Raw genomic sequence first — 27690 nt, forward strand, 5'->3', positions numbered from 1 at the left:
TTCATCAGCTGTATCTGAGCACTTGTTACCATATGAATTTATGCTAGTACAATAAAAGCAAAGCAACTTCTGAGTGTAAGGAACTCTTACCATGGTGCTGTGTATCCTGGATGAACAGAAGCATGCAAGCCACAGCCTCAGGTTGTGCTTTTGCTCCGACTAAGCTGTAGCACTTCAATGACGTTTAAGCAAGCAGATGTGCAGTCAGAATCTGACTGATTTATTTCTTTATTTGCTACATAGATCTCATGGACTCACGAAAAATGAATCTTGAGAAAGCATCCAGCTCACACTCCAAGGCAGGATCAGCTGTACCTGAATGCCAGGTACTGACAGAACATGAATCCACAGGACTAATCCACTCCTCCCAGCAAAACACTTGAAAGAAATAAAAACTCAAAAGCTTTAATTCTGCCAGCACATACAAGTGCTAGGAAAGCGTTTTTTCTAGAAGGGCTCAGGCTTGGCTTCATGTTGCTGTCACTGATCAGACCTCTGTGGACATCGTTAGGAAGAGGCTGGCTGCTGTATTGTTTTTGAGGATTTCCACCCACCTGAGCTTAGTCATCTGTTGCAGAACAGACATATTCATGACTCAGAACTCTCAAGGCATTTCATTGTTTCTTTGGCTTACATTACCTACATCAGACATCTAAGAAAGCTATAACCTCTCAGCCAAGTCTTTGACAGTATAGATGGAACTCCCCTATGCTTGTGGGGTGTAAATAAGGACAACACTTAATGGCATGAAAGCTGGGCAACAAGTCCATTCAAATTTAAGATGGAAGAGAGTCCTTGAAGCTTGAATCAGCACAGCAGCAAGTTACCAGTTAAACATCTCACCCTGTTCTAGGTTGTGTGTGTGTGTGTATAATCACTGTTAACCTTAGCTACAAGACTGGAACTGCATTGAACTTGTTCTGGCAGAAGCACAGACAACAAAGGCAGCCTAAGACCCAGGTAATACAGTGTAAGACATGGGCGACCAATACTGGTCAGTGAGACAGGTAATGAGTGTAATCTCAAGGCACCAGTGACCAAGATTTTTGAGACATAGCATTGAGAGAGGAGGTGTTTGAAGGATTTTTAAGAGGTATTAAGAGAATTTTTTAAAGTACTTGTACTTGGAGTCATTTATGAGGAGCTGTCCTGAGCCTGAGGGTAAGTTCTTGTCTCTTACCTGAGGGTAAAATCTTGTAACTGAGATCACTAGTGACTCAGCTTGAAAGGCTGAGATGAGAGTCAGACAGTTTTGCCCTAGAATGTGACAGTGTTGGTGGAGTTCTCCTGAGGAACATGTCTTGCAAATACCAAATTCAAAGTACGTATATTGAGAGTAGGGTAGACACAAGTACACCTGTGGAGACCCACAACAGCCACAGATGTGCTTCAAAGAGAAGATCCTCTTTAACAGACTGACTTATTTTCCATTGGGTATGCAGTAGGGACACTGGTTTATAGATCAGGCACTGGATTTTAATGAAGCTTTTGTGTCATTGTTTTTGTAGTGCAAATGCTCCAAATGTCACAAAGCCTTTAGCTTTTTCAAACTTTTCCTTCAGCTCACTCATACAACAATTCATGTAGCTTGCAGAAGGCTGTCATAGCCAACTGTGGAACCAGCGCCAGGGCACCACTCTTTGGTAAAGAGAAATGTGTTCCCTAGTGTAGAGGAATGGAGGCAGTGGGTTGATTGGCATGGATGCTGTGCAGCTGTAGCTCGTTCCACTAAGTGGTTAAATAGCCCTGAGGATTGTGGGAGAGGGGGTTGGGTGGAGGAGGAGCATCTCTGGAGGGAGGATATACGGTATGGACAGTACAATCTGACCTATGTAACAGCCTTGTTGCAGCCTGCTGGTTTGTTTGTGCTGCAACACCCTAGCAGCTTGCTGTGAAGGAGGTCTCTATGAGGGTATGCTACAGGTTGAAGGAGTAACAAAAACATCCTGGTTTTGCCTTGCAGGCACAAATGAGATGTGGTGTGAGTCTCATGCAGCAACTGTTCCTGGTGATGCAAAGTAATTTAAAAAGCTGTTGTGACTTCTGTATTTTTATAGGCAACATAATTGATCTTCACAAGCTGCTGCTTCTCTAACACGGCAACCTAAAAGCTTAGCTTTAGAAGGGCAGAACTATAGATTGGTAGCCAGAAAAAAGAGGCAGGGTGTGTGTGTAAATACTGAATTACGTTTTATTAAATGTGCAGGAGCCCCTGATAGTTTTGTCCCTGCAGCAGACTCACATGCCTTGCTGCGATCCCAAGGTCTAGCCAGGGCTGATGTGTCTGTCACTCCTGAGGTTATGTGTAAAGCCTACTAATGAGTGATGACTTAGCTGCTGCCAAGCAGGACACCACTCCTATTTAGTATAGGGCCTTTTATTTTTCAGAGTGCTTCCCAGGCTTAATATAAGACAGCAGCTCATTCTCTCATTTTGGTCTCCATTTCCCATTTTACTGGAAAATGGAGATGAGGCATACAGTAGGAGAAGACTGACTTTAATTTCAGTGAAATATAAATATTGGTCAAAGCAAGAAGGTGGTATAATCAATAAACAGAGTGTTGGACAGTTATACATGGTTTTAAAAATGTAAGTATTAAATAATCATGTATTTTACACAATTTTGCAAAATGGTGTAAAGTAAAGGCATCCTCAGCTTTAAACTAGGATGAATTGTCAATTAATTTTAGTAGTAGCTGGTCCTGCAAAGAGAAGAAAACTAATTTCAAAATGAAGCATTGAAATATTTATAAATACACTATCTATTTAGAAATTAAAAGCCACTGGAGATACTGACTCATTTTGATTAACTGCACTTTTTCATGCTTTCAAAAAGCATGAAAAGAATGGTGATTCTTTCCTTTTACTGCTTTGGAGACTAAAGCAGCATATGCAAGTGTAATCACTTGAAAGAGATTTAGGATCTATTTCATGCTGAACTGTACTTCAGACTGCCCTTGAAATAAGAAATTGTGTTTCCAGGCTGTCTGCTAGCTAGGATGTCAAGGCAAAACTGGTCATCTGTATGTAGAAGCCCAGACTGTGTTTCAGCTTAAGGGTATATTATGAGTTGAACAGGGCTTGGTAGCTCATTTCTGCAGCTCAATGAGATCTGAGAGACAAACATGATGCTCAAGCCTTAAATACACTGTGGCTTGAACATCTATCACTTTGCTACAACAGCATCGTGAATGAAAGGTTGTTGATGGATGGTAGCAGGGAGATTTCTTGTGAGCACTAACTTGGCTGTGCAAAAATGTGTAAATGTGTATGTATAAAAGGTGCATGTATACATATAAGGCATAGGTGAAGAATGTGTCACAACACACTTGTTCTTGCCCCGTGTGATACAGCTTGGTGCTTTGTAAGTGGCTGTAGCTGCACCCCTTTCTCAGGAAGGAAACCTTAGGCAAACACCAAACATTGCTGGTTTTGAAACGTATGGAATTAAGTGTAGGAAAAAGCTCTAAGGGCAGAAGGACTCTTAAAAAGTATCTTGCTTCTTGCCAGAAGGTAGGGATGTTTTACAAAAGATCACCTTTATCTACTGCTTCTCCCTGTTACTTCGCGCACCGTAAGTGCGTTCGTGATGAATGAACAGTGGCAAAATAATAGCTGCTTCTTTTTTACCCATTTTCTCATATTATCTACCTCAACCTCTTTTCTGTCCCTCCTTTCTCATCTGTGACTTTATATTTTTGCTGTGGGTACTTTTTGAGCTTTGAGCCTGGTGCTCCTTTTCTTTGATAGAAACCCAAAATATTCCAGTAGCATTAGATATCAACCAAGTGGTACTGCACATCTCATGAGTTTGATTACTTCAGGGTTTCAGAAGCTCTAAGACTATTTGTACTCTGTCTTCAGTAACTGGATTTCAACTTGGCATTCCAGGGTAACTTGATCTGCTTGCATCCATGTTGCATGTATGCTCACAGGCCTGACTTTTCCCTGCCCGAAGATCATGTTGCCTTTTTACTGACTAGATTCGGAACAAGAGCTGACATGTAAGCAATGCAGGTAGGTGTTTTCATTCTAACTTTCAAGCCTGTGTCTCTCTCTTTCTAAAGCTGCTGTTCTGCAGTATCAAACAATACTTGATGGAGTATTTACTGTGAAGACTACCAGAGCTACAGAATTATCCTCAGGGGTTGTGTGCAGGTGCTGGACACAGATCTCAGCCCTTTTGCATTACAAAGGGTAGCACTTCATGTCTTAGCAGCTTTCACTATGCAGCAGTCTGCCATGTGTGGTTTTAATAATAGAGTAGAAATACCAACTTTTCAAGGCTATGTTCAGGCCACAGAGGTAAATGACTCGGCCTTCCCATACTTAATAGCACCAAGGTGTAAGCTGTTTCTGCATATATCAACTCTAGCAAAGCGGGTAAGTTGAGAGTTTCCCACATGTAATTTATTTCAGTTTAAAGGGTATGTAACTTTACATTTGATGTACATGTGCAGAAATATTTGACAGAAACAAGCAAAGTGCATTGGGTTGGCAGAAGAGCTAGGAAAGCAGCAAGCACAGGTCATTAGCAAGGTCTCCATTTTTGTCTGCTTATCTTTCCTCTGTGTCAGTAAAGCACCCGAACTCCATTCAGGTATGTAATAAAAAGTGACCCTTACCCCAAAGTTTGTGTCTTCCTTTCAGCTGAATTTGTTATATTATCTGTTTGTAATTAGATGACAAAACACAAGTAGAATTATGAATGAGGTAGTAAGCAAAGGTTACAGCAAACTGCTGCAAGCTGCTTTCTATTTGAACTGCCAACAGGAAATCTGGCAGGTACCTACTTTCCTGCAAATCGAAGTTAGTAACTCTCTCTGTGAACATTAACTTCCAGTTTCATTTAGTAAATTGTTGATGAACAAACTGCAAAGTTCAAGAACATAATTATTCAGAATTAGTAGAGAATTTCTTTAGTGCATAATGATATTCTCTGGATCATTTGATTAGCAGCTGAAAACAGTTTGTAACTGATGCTGTAATTAGCTAGCACAGTGCTCACTCCAAATGAAACTGCAGTGTTATAAATTTGGGTAGACCCAATTATCCAAGTAGAATACAGAGCAATGCAGCTTGACTTCTAACTAACTTACACTGAACAAATGCCTTGTAATAGAAGACTACATGTTCACCCGAAGGAATTGAACATGGAAGATTTGCAGCTAGGCCTGGATCAAAAATTGCCTCAGAATTCACTTTTAATTCTGTGCTGATGTCAGGTATGTATGGGTTCCTACTTTGTGGTTTCAAGTCTCACTGGGGGCTCATGGCAGAGTAGGCTAAATATGACTGATGTATGAAAATCATGGAACAGCCACGAAGGGAGGAAGACCCTCTGAACGCATGCCTGTTATCTGTGCTGTGTTCCTCTAGAGCATGAAGGACCCTCCTGACTGAAGGCTGTGTATTTTCACATGCACAATCGTGCAGCAGACCTGTCTTGTGGGACAGATGTGTTTCCCTTCTTTCCCTTAGATCCAGGAAAGCAGAGCAGTCCTGCGAGCAGCTGAAAGGGGAAATACTTTTTTCTGCATGGATTATTCGGAGTCAACTGGTGCGATAGGAGGCTGTGTTGCCTGCACACCAGTGTCCCTGCCCAGAGTTAAAATACCTTTTGTAAGAAAAATAATGTTTTAAATAATCTTTCTCCTCTTTATTTGGTTTATGGAAATGCGTAACTATCCTGGCACTTCTATGCTCTCCAAGGGCTGGATACATAAATGCATTAAAAAAAAAAAAGTGCGGGGAGATTTTTTTAAATTGTATTGTTTATCTGCTCGGAGTAAGTCTAGTCATATGAAACGGGCTTTCCCCTGACCTTTTGTAGTTACAATAATCTTTTTATCTGCAGCTGCTTCTAGTTGGCAAGCACATACGCGAAGTGCTGCACGTTTACTGCCGTGTTCTCTGGACCACTAGATGGCACACGAACACCAAGCAGGGGCACAGGACTTTTGCCTGGAAACGCATCGGCTCGTTAAGTCCCCTTGCTCTTGTTGCCTTTAACTATATTCTGCTACTCAAGCGCAGCTCTAGGAATATGTATCTGAGAATTAAAACCAAAAGTTTTCTCTGTGACCAAGCACGGACTGCACAGAAAGTCGGAATTAGGCATACACCCAAATAACTTATGAGTTGACTGTAATTGCAAAGGGTGGGCGTCACCGTACCCAAGCTCTGATAGGCTTTGGTAGGTGGGTGTTTTCTTCACCGTAGAAAGGACCCAGCTTTGTCTAGTCACCGTATTGCCACATGCTTTGTAGCAATACAGGTGCAAAGTTTCACATTAGCCACACCCAGCAGACTGTCATGTCCATTGTGTGCCTTTAAATAAAAGAACGGTTACTAATTTCCAGCCATTTCCTTTCATTGAAGTAATTCCCGATGTATGTCCCTTCCTCCCCTGTGGGTCTTCGTACTCGAGTGCAGACCTGTGCGATCCCAGCTAGCCAGCAGCTCAGGCGCAGCACACACACTTTTCTCCCTAGGAGCAGATCCGGCTTCAGCCTGCTCAAAGGCTCTTACTCCCTTATTGAAGCACAAGGCATAGTTTGTCCTCTGGGTAAGACACGTAGGTGTTCAATTTCTGCTGTTAGCCTGAGCGAAGAGAGAGCTCGCTCCCTCTTTGTCTCTTCAGATATTGGTAACTCATGAGTGAATTATGCAACACATGACTGAGAAAAGCTGTGGGGAAAAAGCGTTCCCTCCCTCTTCCCGGTCTTGTCTCTGAAGTACGTCTTCATGTACTCTCTACTTAAGGGATTTTGAAATGAGCTGTGTATGAAAACTAGATCTCTCTCTCTATTTCCATAAGCAATATGGTAATTAAGCAAGGCACTTTAAAGAACTTGGGAAGAAAATACAAGTCACCTTATGATATAGACTGTGGTGGTCTTAGAAGCCTAATGGGAGCATAGAAGGGCAAAAAAGCCTGGAAGTGAAACACAGATTTGAAGGCATGCCTGTAATGCTGTGCTCAGGCTAGGTCTGTTGTGTTTCAACAAAGAAATTGCATACTGGGGGAAGGTAGGCTTGGACCAGCCTGCAGGTGCAGAGTAGTTACTTGGTCACCCAAGCAGCAAGTCAGATGCCAGCGTCAAATGAAGGAGCATCTGGTGCATTGCCCTTAGTGCAGACTTTGCTGGGTAGTTAAGGCACAAGACTGGCACTCCTGCACATTTAATACTGGACAGATCACAATGGGTTTTTTTCTCTTTATCTGTCAGTGCATGAACAGTGGGATTTGTGATGATAATCTGCAAAGAAATCAAGGGGGAAAATTACTAAAGCAGCCCACGATAACCTTGATCTGATAATCTCAAATTTGCTGCCTACATCAGTTTTCCAGATTTCATATTCAGCTTATCTATCATTAAACCCTATCTGTATTTGATCATTAATCATGAAAGTATTCTTCCTGTAATAGTTGTGCATGCTGAAAGGATACCAGGAAAGTAGGAGGCTGAGAAAGAATAGATAAACACTGCAGAAATATTTTAACACTGGACAGACTGGCAGCAGTGAACTTTGTGCACTTGGGGAAGCAAGAATGTAGGCTTGAACTTCAAATCTATCTTGGCTGCTGCTTTCAGCATTTCAGTTCCTCCTGAGGAGGATGCCAGGTGTTTACTCAAAAATAGAAAGTGTTCCCAGGCAGGGTTTTCTGTCTGCATTCTGTGCTCCTGTACTCAAAAAGAAGAAAATAACTCCTGTACAAACCTACAAGTAGATGGAATACACAGTGTGGTTTCTTTAAAGATGGATTCATACATGTTTAATGAAAGGCTGCTTACTGTGTTGTTTGTATAATCCTTAGATAAATCTGATTGAAGTTTCTCCCATTAATGTGATGAATTTGTACTTCCTTGTTGTGTAACCCGATGTATGCTGCTTTGCACTTCTGTCACTAAAGGCAATACACAGCAGCTGATGGAGAAGTTGTAGACTTGCACAAAAACACATTTCATATTTAGCTTGAAAGAATTGCTAAAGGGAAAAACTGGGGCAGAGGGAGCACTGAGAATTAGACAAGGAAAAGGTCTTATGAATTCATGGCATATGTGGGAGACAGCGGTTACTGTTTCGCAGTTCCGCATTAGCTGAGAGAAACAGTCCCCCAGTAATCTTATTGGCTATTCTTTAGCATTTTTGTAAATTGCAGCAATATGAAATTATTATCTGTACAGCTCCAATACAGAACCTTCCCATTAATAACTTCCAATCTGGAATCTGGCAGTTTCCAGGAAGCCTTGAACACGCTGGGATCGTGGGGGTCCAGGTGTGTTCACATCAGCTAGCGCCAGGGCAGTGCGGCTCCCTGGGCAGCGCAGGCAGCGACCAGTGTCCTTGCAGAGCTGGAGCCCAGAGCTGGCACCTCCAGTGCCCCTGGGGGGCTGCGCGCTCCCCCTTACTTGACTGCACCTGGGGCTGGGGAGCAAGCCTTGGGTAGCGGGGCTGTGCCTGAAGCGGTTCAAATGAAGGAGGAGAAGTGAGAGTGATGCTGAGGAACTGCAGGGCTGACCACCACCTCACCCAGACTAGCTGGCGGCTCTTGATGAGCTTGCGTGTGCTGGGTATCAGGTCCCCTATCAAAGCCTGTGGTGGTGCAAGGCAGAAGGAACGAGTTCTCCCACATGAAGAAAGAAAAACGTTTGGCTGAAGGAGGAAATAAAGCACGGATCCCACAGTCTTAAAGCTAAACTCCCATGAAAGGCTGAAGTGTTGATTATTTTTAGAAGGGGAGAGCCTAGGGGGAGGGCTTGTCCAATAGATTAAACCATTGTTGGGAGCAGAGCAGAATTCTCCTGGAGCACTTTCCATCACACCTGCATCCTGATGTGAAATAAAAAGTGTGTGTGGCACGGGGGAAATGTGGAGGAGGGAAAAACTGCACTTGAAGAGCTGAAGTGGTAGCAGTTAGTGATGGAGTTGCTCTTTCCTGTCACTGCTTTTACCGCCTTAGCTTCTCTTATGCTGATTTCTTTTTGGTAATCCCCAGGATAGCCACTGAGAGTTGTTTATCATCCTGGGGCAAAACGTTCCAGCCTCCTCTCACCACTCTTTCCTCCTGCACACATTGGTGCTGATATGTCTAAGTGTCCAGAAGAGCCTGAGGACAGAGTGGGAGGATGTTTTCTCCTTTTTGTAAGCTCTCTGGGCCCATTACTCTCGCTCAGCACTGTTCTAGTTCCCCCCGCTGTCTCCCAGGCTACAGGCTGTGAGAAGCAGCACCGTCATGCTGCAGCAAACAAGATGCTGCGCAGCTGCCGGGGCATTTATCCATGCTGGGCCAGGTGCTGTCTAACCTTCCCTTTTGGAGCACATGTTTAAACATTGTTCAAAGCAGCGTGGTCACTGTGGGATGGCATGGGCAGGCTGGGCAGGTCAGAGTGTTATTCAAGGCTGCCCTTTGCCGGCTAGGTTTTACTAATTTCCTGGCTCTGCTGCATGACTTATCTCCCAGACAGAAGGGGAAGAAAGCAGGGAGAGTGTGTTGGCCCCAGAGAGAGAAGGTATTTAGAAGGGCAGCTGGAGCTTCAGCCAGGTGTTGTGGCAACAGGAGCTGGCTCTTTTTATCTTGAGCAAGAGCATGAATATGAGAAGTGCCTTCAGAGACTGGGGATTATGGTCTGACCCACTTTGAGTCTCTCTTCTCTTCTGCCCTTCTGTTCAATCATTCAGGTCACAGCCATTTACAGAAGAAAATCTTTTAGGTGATAGTCCTTCACAGAAGACTTCCGTGATTCTTTAGTGCTGGTACCATGCCCTAGTTTTGTATTGCCCTACAGGTCCTCTGGCTTAGGGTCTTTGAGTCTAGAAGAGGAGGCTAGTACATAAAACAGCACTACGTGTTTCCTAAGAACTAAACATTTGGGGGGGAAGGAACCGAAGAAATTTATAAGCATATAATCCACATACAAACCTGTTGTCTTTAGAAGCCTACTGGCTTAAAAGTGGAGGCCACTGGGACCCCCGGCTGTGGCTGAAGGGAAGGTGGGACCAAAGGCTGTCTCTTCTAACAGTCTTTCTGAATACTTTAGGAAATGTTCCTTTAAAGCTACTCAGATGGTCTCTCCTCCACAAGTTTTTCCTTCTTCCATAGCAGATTAGCCTGACTACAGGAAGCTCTTACATAATTGCATGAAAATGTTTCTTGATTTATCCTGGAGTGTTCTCTCACCTACTTTGTAACCTCAGACTCCCACCGAGCCTCTGAAGGGCCCAATGGTCCTAAGGGCGAAACCCCCCTCCAGAAGGAGTAGGTAAATGGCTGAGCTGTATGAAACGCAACTGTGTAAACAGCCTGTCTTTCAGTTTAAGTCCATGTTTTTACACAGTAAATTGCCTTTCAGTAATCAAACAAACATTTAAAAGATTATATATACAATTACAGGCATCTCTAAATCCATCACAGATGTCCTTGGGGTTTTGTATGCCTAAGGGAAAGACTCGGATTTAAAGATGGAAGAAGCAGGAGAGATGAAAGGGAAGAGGCTGGTTGCTTTCACAGAAATATGGGAATTATCAGACTGAGCCAGACTTGGACGGTGTAGCCTGGCTTGGATACACTGAGTGCAGAAGAGGGGTCTAATTATCACTATTTACGCCCACTGGTGGAGTACCTGTCTTCGGTCATGTGGGCTGCTGGTGTCTGCTGAGCCGAACCACCTCCCTTTGGAGCTGGGATCCCTCCAAGCGGAACTAGGACTTACTACTCTGGCTGTTCCTCCTGGGAAGGGATTCACACACTGATGCCTGGTATCAGCCTGTGCTAGAGGAGCAGGGAAAGAGGAGCTGTTGCATTACGGTGGAACAGCTGCATTTTGGGATCGGTGCCAAAAGTGGGGGAGGAAAACTGGAGGCCTGAAGAGATAGAGAAAGGCAGATAGATCCCTCCAGGTCTGAGGCTGCAAGAGACCAGCACTGTGTGTGGGCAGGAGCTGGGATGCTGTGTGGGAAAGATTTGCTGTTTCAGTAGAAGGGGAGTTCCCTCCAGGGTCTGCATGCAAACTGCTTCCCCTAAATCCCAGGCTTTATCACAGATCTAGGTTAGTACTCTGGGTTGGGCTGCAGAGCTACAGCCTCCACCCCTCTGAACCCCCCGGCACAAGCTACTGGTAACCTCTTGATTTAAAAATGCACTGCTTTTGGCACAGAGCATCTAGGAGTCAAACCAGCAGTCGGGCCATCTGACCCCCTTCTTAGCAGTGTGAGGCAGCATGGTATGGAAAGTTTATGCTCAGGGCACAGAACTTGGTGAGTCTGTGTAATGTAGCTGCCACAGCTCTCAACCTGGCATGGCTTATGTTTTGTGGGATGCAAGACAAGGGCGTTCCGATGGGGCAGGCAAACGTAGGGTTCAGTAATACTGGCAGCCAGATTTTTTTCTGAAGGAGCTGGCTGCGTACTATGAAATGTGAAGCATAAAAGACCATGTATTGTTTTTATCTCTGGGTGTTTGACATCAGAAAAGCACTTTGCCACTCTGCAGACATGCCTGTGTTTCCAGTGACTTCATTTGGAAGTGTCCAGCTGCACCTGGGGGGAGCTGTAAAGTGCAAGTTGGGATGACAGCATCTTTTGTAAATACAACAGGATTTCCTGGGATTATGTTTGAATGCTTGGCCCTCTTGGGGAGGGGGAGAATGTATTTGGTCTCTGACAAAGCCACGAGAAGGCTTTCCATATAATATAATTTATAAGGCTGCTGGGTATCATCGAGCCAGCAACCTGCTTCAAATTGAATGATTTAAGGATATCCACATGGTTCTGTTGAATAAATCCAAATTGCAGGGGATATATTTACATTAAAATCTTTAGTCAGTCTAAGCCACATTTCTGTCATTCTTTATTTTTGTAAGCATAGAAAAATGCAGTGCAAACCAGCTAGCCATGTGTTACTTGCAGGAATGTGTCATAGGATTACTTTGTGATTGACCTAAGTGCTTTTTCAATGGCTTACAGCTTTCTGCTATATCCACCATAAAGCTTTCTTCCTTTTTTTGTATTTAAAATTTGTTCTGACTGTCTAAACATGGCAGAACAAATGCAGAAAAAACGAACACTGTAATGAAAATGAAGCTACTTTGGCAAAATTAATTTTCATGAATCTTATTGTTGAATATATTGAATAATCAGTGTGTGTCTGCTTTGAGGACAAACATTTCTTTTGAAATTAAAGCCATATTTTGTGACAGTAATACTCAGCTCCTGTTGAGTGGCAGTGGACCAGGTAAACCATGCTGGTCTAGCTCTATTTGGTAGTAAGTTTAAGCTTTCTAGCGTACACTTAGAGTGTAAAATTTGCAAATAACGTGTACAGCTTTAAAATAAGCTTTGGTGAACAGTCAGTCTGTTTTTTAACTGGACTGTCTCTGAAGTACAAGCAGGCAAGGACATGCCGTTTTGAATTTGCCCTGTCTCTTGGTGGAAATAGTGCTTGTCGTATTCGTCCAGTTGTGTTACTGAATCCAATCACTGCAACAACTCACAGACATTTCCGTTAGTTGGGACCAATGCATACAATTTCTGAAATTCTGAGAAGGGGCTTTAGGAAAAACGTGTTTTAAAAAACAAATCTCACTTTCACCAGTGATTGTGGTTCCAGTGCATTGTGGCATAGCTGTTAGTACCACACCAAAGTCCAGGCTGATCACAGAATCACAGGGATATGGAACAGGAGCTAGGAGATAATCAGTATCTGTATCATTGCCTATAATATTATTGGAAAACTGTCCTCCTTAGCATATGCATTCTCCAAGGTTAAGCAAGGCAGTGGGTTTTGATTTTGAGAGGACTGAAGTGTCCCAAGGGTGAGGTTCAAGTGTTTTTTTATTTTAAGAAGTCATCAGATTTCAGTAAACATCAGAGAATTTTGGGGTATCAGGCGGCTCCTTTCCTGTCTGAGCTGTATCTTTTCTGGCATGGGGTGCCAGAGATATAATCCTTTCCAATGTAGCGAAAGGAAGTATATCTTGGTCAAGATTAGCATTGGCAGGAGATAACATTTGCTTGGAAATGAAGGTGTATTGTTCTAGCACAATATACTGTAATTTAAATAATTCACAATGCAATTTCTTCTGTGGGTCTAGTCTGTAAACTAAATGAGAAACTGGCATTTTAGCTGGGTGCATTCAGTTTCAAAGTACTGAATAGTGCACGTAACATTAGCAAGAATTCTCATTCTCTTGCATTGTATGTTTTCCGTAAGTAGTGGCTCTACACCTCTTTCCTTCTCCTTCTGAATAGTGTCTCCGATAGTTTGTTGGGTTTTTTTCTTTTCTTTGTCTCTCTGAAAAAATACTGCAATGCCATCACGTTCAATATATTTGTCCCAGCTTACCTGGTTTCACTACACTATTGCTAGATGGTTGAATGAGTTGAAGTTTTGTCTTCTTGAGACAGAAGCTGTCTGAGGGTACTTGAAGTCACTGCTGCAGATTGTGAAGAAAGAAAGGTGAGTGAGCTTCTCCTGAGGACTGGGCTAGCAGTCTCCATTGAACACTGGAGTAAGGACCAAGAGGACACGAAAGGCAGAAGACACAAAGAAAGGGGACTTGGAAGAAAACTGAATGGAGTTTGCCAGAGATGCGATGATGCTCAGACCTCCTCGCTCTGTTTCTTAAAGGATTGTCTAGGAAGTGTCTCACAGTGACAAGGGCACATGATGGAATGGTCATAGAAGTCCCTTGCTCTGTACCTAGACGTTCACAGAAAGGTAGTTTTCTTCCTTGAAAGCATCTTGTTTAGCTGTACCAGATTATTCAGTGTCAGTCTTGCCTTAAGGGGTTATGCCCTTCCTCACTGTAGGTTTAAACTTGTCTTGGTGTGGGGACCTGACAGCAGAGTACTCTGAATTTGAAACACATCTGTGATGTGCAGAAGTAGGCATCTGAGCATGGGCTTTGGGGTCAGCAGAAGACATGCTGCTCAGGGCACGGGGAAGTTGGCCAGGATCCCTGCTTTTTTGAGGATCCTGCCAGGGAACAGCTGATCTCACTGCAGAGAAAAGGACTGCTTGTCTCCCTTCAGGTAAGGTGACTGCCGCTCAGTCCTGCCTTCCTGGTGGTAGCACATAGAGGCCAGCTTCTCTTTCATGCTGTCCAAGCAGTGATCCTGCTTGTTTGCTTCTCCAACTCATCCCAGCAGAAAGGGAGTAGAAAAGTAGCAAAATAGGCTAAAGAGAGCAGTGCAAAACGAAGGCAACAGAGAAATGTGTAGTTTTAACGTGAATTTTAGTATAATTCTGTGCCCTTCCTGGCATTTAGGAGTAGCATTTGCTAGTATTTTAGTTGTCATGAGTGTCTTGCAGTACACGACTGCTATGTCTCCTTGTGTACTTCTCAGCTGAGAATACCTCTTTGAAGAAAGTATTGTGTGAATGCAGGTTCCCTTGGTGTGAGGTCATGAATGGTCCTGCTTGCAAAAGGAAATTTTTGGGTTTTGTCCCCTTCTCCAAGTTTTTCAAGCGTAGGTTTCTCTTTCACCCTCATCTGCTGCCCATTTACCTTTTCCACTACCTTTTCCAATGTGTCATTTGTTCTTAGAGCACCACGGTTTGGTTCAGGTGATTCACGTATATGCTTCCTCTGCTGAATAACCAACATGAGGCAGGAAAGTCTGCCCCCTGACTAGTGACTGCTCGTTTCCTACTTTGACTTTTTCAGAGGGGTTTAAGTCCACTTTTTAAACACAGTGCCACCAAATCGAATGCTGCATCCACTCAGTTTTGTACAGGCTTCAAAGAATGTTAAAAAACAATATGAGGAGACAGAATCCTAGTGTGTTTAGCCGTATTTAGAGGTTTTCCTTTAGATCTGTATATTACTATTATAGTCCACATTAACAGATTGCAGACCTGGGTCTGCCTTTTTTTGAACCAAGTCTTAGCAGTGTTTTGTTTCTTTCCTGTGGTCACATCTGAGATTAATGTCCTGGTTTGGGCTGGCATAGAGTTAATTTTCTTCTTAGTAGCTGGTGCAGTGCTGTGTTTTAGATTTGGTGTGAGAACAATGTTGATAGCACAATGTTCTTAGTTGTTGCTGGGTGATGTTTATACTAAATCAAGGACTTTTCAGTTTCTCAGGCCCTGCCAGCCAGAGGGCTGGAGGGGCACAGGAAACTGGGAGGGGACACAGCCAGGACCGCTGACCTGAACTAGTCAGAGGGATATTCCATACCATGGGATGTCATGCTCGGTATATAAACTGGGGGGGTGGGCCAGCGGGGAGGTTTGGCTGGGGCCTGTCGATCATTGCTCAAGGACTGGCTGGGCATCGCTCAGCAAGCAGGAGGTGGGCAATCATATTGTGCATCACTTGTTTGCTTTTCTCCCTTCCCTTTGGATTTCATTCCTCTCTTCTTCTCCCTCCTTTTCATTATAACTGCTATTATTATTGGTTTTATTTTATTTCAGTGATTAAGTTGTTCTTACCTCAACTCTCAAGTTTTACATTCCTTTCCGATTCTCCTTCCCATCCCTCTGGGGAAGGGGGAGTGAATGAGCAGATGTGTGGTACTTAGTTACTGGCTGGAGTTAAACCTTGACAATTATGTATGGCTGCACCACCTGAAAAAGATGCAGAGGCTGAAATAGACTTCATGTGTCACAAAGCCCATGGGTATCTATGTCATGTGGTTTGTTCCACACATTATTTTTCTGCTTAGTGCATGGTACAATGGACTTTCCGAGTAACAATTGTGTGACTGCATAGGTTAAGGATAAACCAAAACTGAAGCACTGGGGAGTGATGCCCAGGGCCTGTATAAGGAACTGTACCCAAGCTGTGTCCTGAGCCCATTCATGAACCAGCTTCCACCTCTTCCTCCCTACCCTCAGGCTCCCAAGCTAAAGAAACCCAAGTGCACAGACCTGAATGGGGTTTCAGTGTGCTGCAGTCAGGACATCAGGACTGCAGCACACGCTAAGGGAAGCACACACCCCACAGGCTAGGTGTGGAAGCCATATATTTTTTTTGCAAGAGGAGTTGTCCCTCCAAGTAATTTTTTATTCCAGAAATCAGAAACCTCAGGTGCCTTCTGACTGGCACCTGGGTTTGGGCAGGGTCAAAAGACGGGAGATGCTGTGCCTTCAGGGAGATGTCCATGACTCCCAGGGATTCTCTGCTCCCTCTCATGACTTCGGGATGGGTGCCTGTTGTGCTTAGAGGAAATGCACAGCTTTGTGCATATGGCAGTCGGGAGTCTTTCACCTCTTTGAGTAGCAGTATGTGGTTTATCTCCAGTTCGGTAGGGAAAAAAAAATATTGTAGCATGCCTTTCTGGAAAGGTTGCTGGGCCCTGACCTCCTTTGACCTGATTTAATTGAGGATTTTGCCAAGCTTATTACATGGGATGTTCTTTGGCAGCACTGAGTGGACAAAGCAGGCTGATCACAAATTATCATTTACACGTGCACAGAATGAAACATAAAAATAGCTCTTCAAAAAAAATATTCCCTTTTCAGTGACATATAATAACCTTCTTCTAGTAGCCTGTCATAGACCTCAAGATCTAGATAAGTAACCTCAGCTTCCTTAGTTTTATGTATACCCAGACACATTACTAACATGAGGTTGAATAATGCAAAAAATGCACACCTGAATATTAATTTGGGTCTTTTAAACTACATCAGTGGTTCTATAGATGTGCCCTTTTTGTGTCTGCCTACCAGAAATATCAGCCAATATTTACTGATGCACCTGTTTCTCAAAAACACTTTTTACATATTCCCATATTTCAGGCAAAAAAATTAAGTTACATATACAAAGTCTTTGCACTGGAAGTGCTTATATATTAATCAAATCTGGGGTGAAAATGAAGAGCAGAAAATAAAACTTATTTGACCAGCAACACTGAAATACTATAGCTTGAATCTCAAGCATCTGTTTTGAGTCCATAAAGGAAGATATTTTTTAAAAATTTTGAATACATTTGAATAGCACCTACCTAAAACTTCCTGATCTACCAATAATATGGCAGAAAACAATGTTCATCTGGGCAGAAATCAGGCTGAAGATGTTTAGGTTTTTATCCTGTTCAGAGATGAATGTGCAGCCAGTGAATGTAAACAGTTTGATACTGCAGCCAAGGGGAGCCAGTGAGTATGTAGTGGTGTTCCAGCAGCAGCACTGCCACTGATGGAGAGAAACAGCTGAGCGCAACACATACCAAATGCATTCACCGTCAAATTGGCAGTAAATAGTGTCTATAAGACTGATTCTGGGGCATGTCGGGGGAACAACTATGAGCAATAAAGCTCTCTGTGAGCATTAAACCTCAGGTTGTTGTCCTGACAGCTCTTTGCAGTACAGCCTATTTCATGGTGTGAATGACTGAGACTACAGGATAGGTTAAAAAGGAACAGGAGAAATTACATTTCCTTACAGTTTCTAGGAAAAATATAATTTTTTCAGAACATTATTCATTGGTTGAAAAAGCTGTTCCACACTCGGAGAAGTAGTATTTCAGACTTCTCAATGAAAGAAAAAACCCACAAAACACCATAACAGACCTTGATTTTATTTGAAGAAGCAGTCCAGAAATTGTCCTGTTGTAGCTCATCACCTCCTTATGACAGATACGTCTCTGGGCTTAAGACAGTCAATAAAAAAAGCAAGTTCCTTGGGTGACATTGTTCACAAGCAGTTTTTACTGTCCTCATAAAAATCAAGAGGTGATAAAGTCTCCCAGTGACTCCCCTACCATTAACAGTCTCCCTTTCGTCATCCTCACAAAGGTTACAGGAAACCGGTTGTCATTGACTTGTATTCTTTTTGTCAGCTTTTACTTAGAAGCTGCGAAAATAGGGCAATAGGAAGAATGCGAAGTTTTACAGCTAGAATAGCAGTAAGAGTCACTATTTTACAAACTGAATTTAAAGAAACATTCTTGTCCTGTATTCTAAGGTATGTAACTTTCAGGACTGGAGAGCTCTGAGTTAAGACAAAGGATTTTAAATCATATTTTTAAAGGTAAAATATCAAGAAAAGATCTGCTGAAGATCTTAATCAGATTAGAAGATCTGAATTAACTCTTAATTAGTTACAGACCAGCTGCAAAATATAGGCCTGAGCAGTAACCTTCATGTTACTATGCAGCTATTGACTTTCAAACCTGAGAGAAGGTGGGAGGAAGAAAACCATCAAAGAGTTATTTTCTTTGTTTGAAAGCTAACGAGACTACAGATTTTCACCTTTACAAAATACTGTTAGCTACCAGGCAGAATAACTTGCCAAATCTGTGGAATAACAAACACTGATGACTTAAGAGCTCTTGATTCCTAGGGCTCATTCCAGGATTGGCTTTGGTTTTATTATTTAGGAGTTGTCTACATCTGACCTACGGTAACTGCGTGCTGTATGTGGACATCGGTGGCTTTCCTAAGTGTCAGGAAAGGAGACTAAACAATAGTTAATGGGACCTACCAAAATTACTAAAGGCTGATATGAGCGGGCTGCTTTTCCTTTACTTCACCTTCTCTTTTCTGTCCTCTCCTGTTTTCTGTTTGGCTGTTTCACGTTCACCTTATAGAAAGAAACAGGTAAAGGATCACTTATCTAGGGTCTAGGTAAGATCCAAAAGAGGTATGGAAATGGCTAATTTCCTGTCAATATGAGGCTTATGCATTGCCCATCAATGTTTGCAATTTCACCAAAAAATTCTAAATAAACTCATCATAAGTAGAAGTTTCAAAGATGCTAAGATAAGTTACTAAAAATTTCATGAAAATTCATAGTGAGAAAGACAAAGAGAAAGTTTGAGTTCAGTCCTTATCTTACCCATACGATCTGCAAGCATTGCTGTCAGCACTGATATTCTAAATCAGTCATGACCTGTGCTGCCTCTTGCCCAGCCAAACAGGTTAATGTGTACGGCAGGGAAAGGGAAGTATTGCAAAAGTCAGGGCAAGGGCAGGGAATATGGGATACTGAGAAACTAGGGTGATTACTATGGAAGAGATTTTGCAGATGTAAGAGCAATCTGCTGGTGCATTGGGAGCTTTGGTTAATACGATGGGTAGGTAAAAGTCTTTTAGTGGCTCTAAGGTTATGTGGAGGACATGAGAGCCTTGTGGTAGGATGCTCATGTTCATGAATAAACAGTTCCTCTCCAGCTGCGCTGTCTGGATAGCAGCTTGGATCTGCAATATAATTTACTTTTTTGCACATTTCCCCCCTTAGCCACCCCATCCCCTTTTCTCTCCCTCCTTGACAAGCTTCCTCACTTACATCACTGCCAAGGTAGTCATAAGTCAGCTGAGGAATGACTCACTTCCTTCCCCTGGGGCATTAGCACGCTGCCATGAAACACTTCGGTCAGGTGTCTTCCCAGCAAGAGCAGCGAGTACACAGTGTAATTCAACAACTTCTGTGCATCTCTTCCCTTTGGAGGGGTCACTACAGTGGCTACAGGATTGGGGTGGGGGTTATACTTTTGAAGAGTTCTGCTAATTTTTACCTGTAGGGTTTTTTTTCTAGTGAAGTTTTCTCAAAAGCTTCATGTTTTCAGATATCTCTATAGAACCCTATGTTGTTTCTGAAACACTGCAACACTTCTAAGCTGACAATTGCAAAGAAATTAGATACCGTCAGCTCTAAAATGGAATTATACGAAATTATAAAAACAAAATAAAACATGATGTCACAAAGGAATTTGAAATCAAAGTGAGAGTTCGGAACAGAGCACAGAACTGCAGCAAGGCTGGTAAATGTAAGAAATGTAAGTTGCTGAGCAAGCCTGGCCATGAATTGCATGGCCCATCTTAGAGATTTCAGTTTGTCTTTTCTGTGCCCTGTTTCACCTAGTTAGGAAAGAGGCTAGTACTCTGGTCTTCAGAAATGCAGTGTTGCTGATTTAGCTCATCTTTTCAGAGCATTTTACGATGCACAGCTAGAAGGCACTGTAGAAATGTAAATGACTGTTTGGGAAGTAGTATAGTTCTGTTACGATCTGTTCAGCTCCTGAGAAACAGTGCACCGAGGTGTCTAAGAGAAAATGGAGTTCATGTCAGCAGCTGGGTGGAACAAACAAAGAAGATGATGGCAGAGATGGATGAGGAGAAGAAGGAAGTATACAAGGTATAAACAAAAACAGGGGTGAGTGACAGCTGCCTGAGAAAAAGAAGTTGGAGATGAATGAGGGAGGACAGTACAGAAATGGAAGGAGTGTATCTCCCACAGCAGTACTGTCTACCTGTCCTTGGTGGGAATGCAAAGGAGAAGGTGCATATGAATGCAGAAATGGTGCCAGCCTCTGACAGAGAGAGAAGGCTCAAAGTTCACCAGCCGTTGGCATTGCATGTGCTCCTCGGCTGACACGCAGCTGATTTGCTCTGAAACAGAAGTAAATTGTTTTACAGCCTTAGGCTGCTCCTGTAACACAGTAAACTTGATGCAACTCTGTTACAGCATTGCCAAGCTGGAGCAAATAGGTAATAGCACTTGTTACCCTGCCTCCCTAAACGCATTCTGCTTTCCTTCTGCAACTTCCCTGGTAGAAACAAGATAATTTAAAAAATGGGCCAAAACTGCAGCCATTGAGATTCACGTCAGACCTGAAGAAAACTTCCTGAGTGTAAGCCTAGGTGATTTAGAGATCACCCTTCCTTGACTGGAGGTGTTTTAAGAACATGTTAACAGCGTATAAGTTAAAAAGGGATTGAAGGCTGGGGCTTTAACACCAATGCCACAGGAGGACAAGCTAGCACAAGACCAGGCAGGTGTGGAAGCAAAATCAAAGGGATGTCAGACTAATTAAGAATAAACCACATCAGAAGTGTAACTGGTGAGAGACTTACTCATTCAGAGTCAAATAAGGTAGGGAATATGGTATTTCTTTATACTATCTCTTGGGGAGATTTTTGTGACCAGGTTAAGAATGGAAGAAGGCCCAGTATGATAGGCTGTGGTCATCAGAGGAAAGATGAAGACTGGACTTATCTGGGCTAAATGGGAATAGATATGGGGATGTCTAGTGGCCACGGATCTGTAATTCACTCTTCTACAGCATAAACTCTTTTTTTTTTATTTATTTTTTTTATTTTTTTATTTTATTTCACCTTTGCCTCTGCTGTGGGAGGTGTCTTAACTACAGCAGTGGACTAGCTTATACTTCTGTTATCCTTGTTTCATTATATTCCATAGAGGGCTGTGTTGTCCAGGAGCTCCAAAACCTGCATTACACATTTTTCAGTATGGGGAACACTTCTATTCGCTGGGCTGGCAGCTGCTGTGTAAGCTTTTCAGTCCTTTTTAATCACTCTGCCTTCTGTAGCAAGCTACTGTGAATTAGTTGTTTGGGGCTTATTATCCAGGCTCCTTTGGCACATTCGAGAAGGAACAAGGGGTACTGGAGAAGGCCCCAGGGGATATCCCCTGCCTAATGAAACTGCTGTGCCTGTAGAGCCACAGTGCCAAGAGGAGGATGGAAGGGTCACGGCAGGGATGTGTTGTGTTGTGGCTGATAGCGCATGAGAACAGATCAGAGCAGCCATGAAACCGCTTCGCGTGGCACTGGAAGTCAAGTCAACTCCAAATGATACCAGGAAACAGAAAGATAAGGACGCTGAAAGCTTCCTTTACCCACGTCCTTCTCGCTTACACAGTCTGCAATGCTGAAGTAACTGACAACTGAAAGAGCAATAGCTGCAGAGAGGAAGGAAAAAGTTCAGTATCTTTGCTTTTGGTTGGGGTTTCCTCTGATTCCAGGGAATCTGACCTTAAGAAGCATGCCAGGGCAGAGAGGTAGGACTCTTCACAAGCAACAGCCACCCTGATTGACAGAAGGAAATGAGATCGTATGCCCTTGTAGCCCAGCGGATGGGGGTAACTTACCCAGATACTGCAGATTTAGAGTGAATGGCTGACAGAGATTTTTGAATGCAGCTATCTTTACCTCCCTTGCTCAGCAGATGTGGGAGCAAAAAGACCCTCACTGTTACAATGGAAAAATAATTATTCCCTCTTCCGCTTTGTGGTTGTTGCATGCTGATTGGGAACCTGCTGAGAAGAAGTGATACGATATAAGGCTCTTTTCTCCTCCCTCATTAACTGAATTGTCTTAGTCAAGTGCAGGAAATAGCAGGAAACAAGCAGTTACAATAAATGCTGAAGCTTCAAACCCAGCCCAACCTCTCCATAGACTGGAAACATATGCTACTGTTCCAGGTTTTCACTTCAATAAAGCTCGAGGGATTTGGACTCATTAAACATGCGAGTCCCAGGATTTCTTTTTAAGTGCAGTTTTTAACTCACCTGTTCTGCTACCTGCTGCTCTAGCAAAGTCTTGCTCATAGGGAAAAGCATGAGAAAAGGAACCAAGGGAGTTTTTGTGGTCTCAGGGTGTGGTGCAGTTGCTGCCCGGAGCTTTCTCGCTGGTTTAAGTATCTTGTGAAAGCATGACTCCAGACTGCAACAGTTACATCTGAACAGATTGGGGTGTGAACATCCTTATGAAGATACAGGGGTGCTTTTACAGGTACAGTGAGTTCTCGCAGCTAGCTGCATCAGTGTGAAGCGTGTACAGAGGGGCACACCAGCTGTGCACAGCTGCACCTTGTTCAGCAGCAGAGCATTTCAGCAAGAGCAAGGCTTTCACTCTGGTCTCAGGCCTTTCCCTCGCTCCTTTGTGAATGAATAAATCTACATTGTTGCTATGTATGTGATACAACTGAGTGAGAATTAGCAGTTTCGGATTACGGGTTTGGATTATTAACTTGGGTTCATGAATAAGCAAAATGACTAGTGCCAGGGAATTGTGCACTAGTTACCCTTGAGCTCTGCTGATGAAGAGCAAATACACCATCAGCTTTTGACTATAGTTTTATTATTAATAGTTTCACTAAAAGGAGCAAAACTGGAAAAAACTGCTTTTCCTGTCTGACTTGACTGTGCATGGGGCTGCAGTTCAGAGCACCTCCTCTAGACAGTGAACAACAGTTGTGTTGTAGTTACTATTTTTTGTCACAGTCATTGCTAGCCACTCAAAAGGTATTTCTGGTTCCCTTTTGGAGGGAACAGATCTCACTCTGCTACCTTTTGCCTTGGACATCCACTTGGCTTCCACAAAACTGGTAACTGTGGAGGCTCACCTTGATGCCAGCTCTGGTAATGAAGCAGTTAAGTGAGACCTGCAGAAAACCCAAGAGAAAGGCACTGATAAAAAGCTTTCGTTATCGTCTACTATTCTTCTTGCCTGCTCTGTTTCACCTTCTTCCGGCCTTGGCTGTGCGTGCTCTTGTGGGTTTGTTTTTTTTTGTTGTTTTTTTTTTTGAAAAAGCTGGATGGGAAATTAGTAAACACTTTATTTGGTTCAACACATGTTAAGGAAGTGGAAACAGCTGGGGGCCAAAGGGAGAATGTGGCTGGCAAGGCAGGTTGTTATTTTTATACAGAGCTGTTCAGTTAGGTCTCTTTGTGTATAGAGATGACACTTTACTTGCCCCAGTTTTATCCCGATGCCTCCTATTAGTTCTCTCGCCTTGGAGCATTTTGTCTTAGCAGTTCGCACACCTGCATGTTTACGCCCTCTAAGCCATTGCACAACAGCTTATCCTTATCTCTCCCTTTCCTCAGCACCTTTCTTTTCCTTTTCCTTTCCTACAGCTGTTGCCTGTGTTGGTGCACACCCCTACAGATACCAGGGGCGATGGGAGAGGTCTGGCCCAGCTTTGTCTGCTGCCTTCCCAGCTCTTCCTCTTTCAGAGGGTGAGAGAGCCTAGGGTGAACGCTGGCCTGAAGGAAAGGAGCCAGCTAACCTCTGGCACATCTGAAGAGAAAAACCAAGCGTGAGCTCAGAGGAAATTATTAGGCGGGGGAGAAGATGGGATGGTTATGGTGCCCAGGAAAATGGTCTCACTCAAGTAATTTGCATGAAGTCATAATGAGACAGGACCGAAAACGTCAATTTTATGTGTATGTATATTCAACTCTATATCATTAACTACAATTACATTTATATATTACATTATTATGTATTCTAGAGTGATAGATATAGAGCAGAAACTCATAATCACCTATCTTGTGGCAGAAGGGAGACCTGAGTTATTCCATTAGGAAAATTCATTAGATGAGAAAAAACTAATGTAGAAAGTGATGCTGTATCAAGGCAAAGAACAAAATGTTCTCCTTTTTCCTATACTTGCCCTGCACATTTTAAACATCACCTTCAACTCTATTGCCACTTATTTCCAGTAATGAATTCAGCCAAGCAGACTGGCGCATTTTTGCTTGTCACATGGAGATCTCACATAATGTAGGTTAAGCAAACAGGTATTCTTGGGGCCTTGATTATACCAAGGCCACTTAATATGGCTAGAGGGATCGCTCTTGGTGTTTTTATACAAACATCAAAGACCAAAAGTGCTCTGTTATTTCTTCCTGGTTTACTAAGGAAAGTGACTTAGCTGCAGAACTCTTATTGCTGTTTTATTACTGTTGTGTACAAACCCTTATAAATTCCTGGGAGCTGAAAAACACTTCCAAGCAAAACACAGTTTTGATTCTTGGCTTCTGTGTAAGAGTTTTGTAGCTTAATTCCTATGTCAAAGATCACGTAAGACTTATTCAGAGACTTATGAGAGTCAGTATGGCAAGACTTTAACTTTTTTTGCAGCATTGACTCTGAAACAGGAGCTCAGCAGCCTTGTACAGAGAGCAGAGATGAGACCCAGAGCCACCCCACTGGCTCCTGCCCCAGGAGTCTTTAAAACAGCCTGAATTCTGATGACCTCCCCGATATAGTTTCAAACTGCTTCATCACTAACAATGTTTCTCAAAATCCATTTTAATGGCTTCTAACCCTTTACCTGTTGACAGATATTTAGTATGTTCTATGGCCCAGCAATAAAATTGCTGTTTTAATGTATTTTATGTGTAAGACAAGGTGGCCTCTTGGTTATGCAGTACCATTAAATGAATACAGGAACATTAAGTTTAATAGACATGGCAGTTACTTTACCTGCTTATTTCCATTTTTTTTAAATGCTTTTGAACTGATTACTTGTTACGTAATTATCATATGCAATAAAATGCTCCAAGGGCAATGAGTAAATATGTTAAATTGGTATAATAAGCACAGCTAGTATCAGTTTGTTTGCCACTGCTTTCTCCCATCAGGTTGGCATGGATCTTAGCCCTGGTTGGTGTGCATTTTTTTTTTGCAATGTTGTGTTTAAGGATCCTAAGTTGCAGACATGCTTTTGTCAGTAATAATATGCTGTTGATATTGATGCCAACTAATTGCTTCATTCCTACAATCAGATGTTTTCCATTTTAGAATCCTTTGATTTCCTATCAGTCAGATGGTGAAAAAAAGAGAGAGGTTCTGTAATAAAACTTTCAAAGAACAAACAGAAAAAAAATATCTATTTAAAGTCTACAATGTAATTCTTGCCTTCTTTTTAGTTCAAAGGGACAAATTACCAGCAGCCTCTGAAAAACCAGAACATGTACAAGACTTCATTATAGCCAAAGATTTCAGGAAATATTGACAGATCTACTTCTGAGGCAGAATTTCCTGCTTCCTGCCTTGATGGATAAAATACTGACACACACAGATTCATCTGTTCACTTTGAATATGTGCTGACAGAAGCAGCCTGACTTTCAGAGCAGTATACACTCCAGGTGTACACACTCGGGATGTCCCTGACTATACAGAGCAAGAATCTTGCATCCTGTTTGACATCCCTGGAGACTTAGAAGAGGAAATCATAAGCTGTCATGGACTCAAGATGGCATGATAGGGTATGAAGGTGACACCCAGCTTTGTGTGCTTGCAAGAGGTGCATTGCCGGCTTTCAGACCATTTCTGTCTGGATGAAGAGAAGCTGGGTCGGTAGCTAAATTCTAAAAGTGGTGTGCAAAGTGTTTTCTGGCACTTTACATTTCTGGCGGTTTATTGCCAGCTGTCTGCACCCTCTCGGTATTCTTCCTTGAGGACTAGTTATGACCACATTAAAAGCCTTTTTTTAAAAAAGTCTAAACCTGGCTTGACTATGCCAGCAGAATATACCTAAAAACTTACTCTTTCATTTTTTTATTTTTTTTTTTTTTGGTAATACAAACAGTTTCAACTAGTTCTAAAAATATCAGTAAACTTTTTAGTACCAAAAGATTTGGTTCTTTCATAGATTTGGCACCAGTAGTGTCGGTCACACTTACCAGACTGTCTCACCCCAGGTTGTCACAACTCCCAGTAGCTACTGCACACTGGAATGATGGACTTGTTGGTGGAAACCAATGGTTAGAGCTGAACAGGCAAGAAGGGGGATCCCTCAGGAATATTTTTTGTCTGTAGGCCTTTAGAAAAACTTAATTTATAGGAAACAATACATTGGCATTTAAGCTGTCTAGACATGGATGCCTACTTTGAGTTAATTTTGTTGTGAGTTAGACCCTAGGGTGCTTTCCAAGTGCCCAAATACCATTAAAAAAAAGCTATGATTATCTTTTGGGGGCCGTTAAAATAAATAGCCTGTTCAGATATTGTGCTGACAAAGACAGTATTAAACCAAACTAGACAGACTTTGTTAAAGTAATATACAGTAAATGTAGTTGCATACATCAGGGATTTAATGCTAGAGTATGGTTCTGGTCATAAGCATGGTAGGAGTGGAAACTTCTGTGAGAAAATAACATTAAAGAAGCAGCAAAAGTTTGGGGGATGGCTATGGCGGTTGGCACTTAAAGCACATTTAAGCTATGCATTTGAAAGCCATTCAAAATACCTAACTTGGATAAGGGTGCCAGGAAACACTTCTTTATTTGTAGACGTCCTGGGCAGCAGTTGGCAGACTATAAAGAAGTAGAGAAGGAAAAAAAAAAAAAAAAAAAAAAAGCCTAGATGCAATGTATCTTTTGGACTGACAATTCTGTGCTCTTCTGCTTCTGAAACATTGCATAAGCTTAGGAGACTTCGCATAGCTAAAAACCTGTAATTAGAGCCTCCTTCTGAAACATGCATTTGCTTCCCTGACGCTATGCAGGAGTGTTCCTGTTTTCCTGTTGTTTCCTGTGGCATAAACATTTATTTTAAATTTCTTTTGTCATCTGGGTAGATGCTCTCTGGAGGAGACGTGCTTTCATGTGACACTCTTCCTTCCCTCTGCTGTTTTTGTGGCCTCAAAGGCAAATGCAGGATATTCCTCTTCCAGTTTCTTTAATGCCTCTCCTTATTCCAGTATCTCTGAACAATCAATCTGCAGTGACGTCAGTGTTCCCAAAAAACTGATGTAATTATGTGAAAGAAGTGTGGAATAGACTGGCCCTGAATTTCCTAGAAAGGGCTGAAACATTATTCAAGTTTTTCTAGATTACAGAGGATTTGGACAACTATGTAAGTAAAGTATTGCAAGTACTGTAATGTAATCTAAGTATTATTCAGAAGATAGTAAAATGAGATGAGGGTGAATATCAGATTGACTTAACTCATCTAGACCCCTTGGGGTCAAGAACTAGCTTGGCAGAACCCTCAGAAGGGTTTTTATCAACTGGGACTGTCTAAATAAAATGATCTCTCTATCCAGCAGCCTCATCTATATGATATCTCAAAGTCCCTTCCTTGCTGTGTTTCTGTGACACTAAGTTGTATGACACTCTAGTGGTTTAGTGGGTGATGCCCTGTATCAACACTAAGAAGGGGAAAGATGAGAGAACTTCAGTTATCTGCTGGTGTGCACTGATAAC

Source organism: Falco cherrug, chromosome 6 (assembly GCF_023634085.1).
Source record: "Falco cherrug isolate bFalChe1 chromosome 6, bFalChe1.pri, whole genome shotgun sequence".
Classification (NCBI taxonomy): domain Eukaryota; kingdom Metazoa; phylum Chordata; class Aves; order Falconiformes; family Falconidae; genus Falco; species Falco cherrug.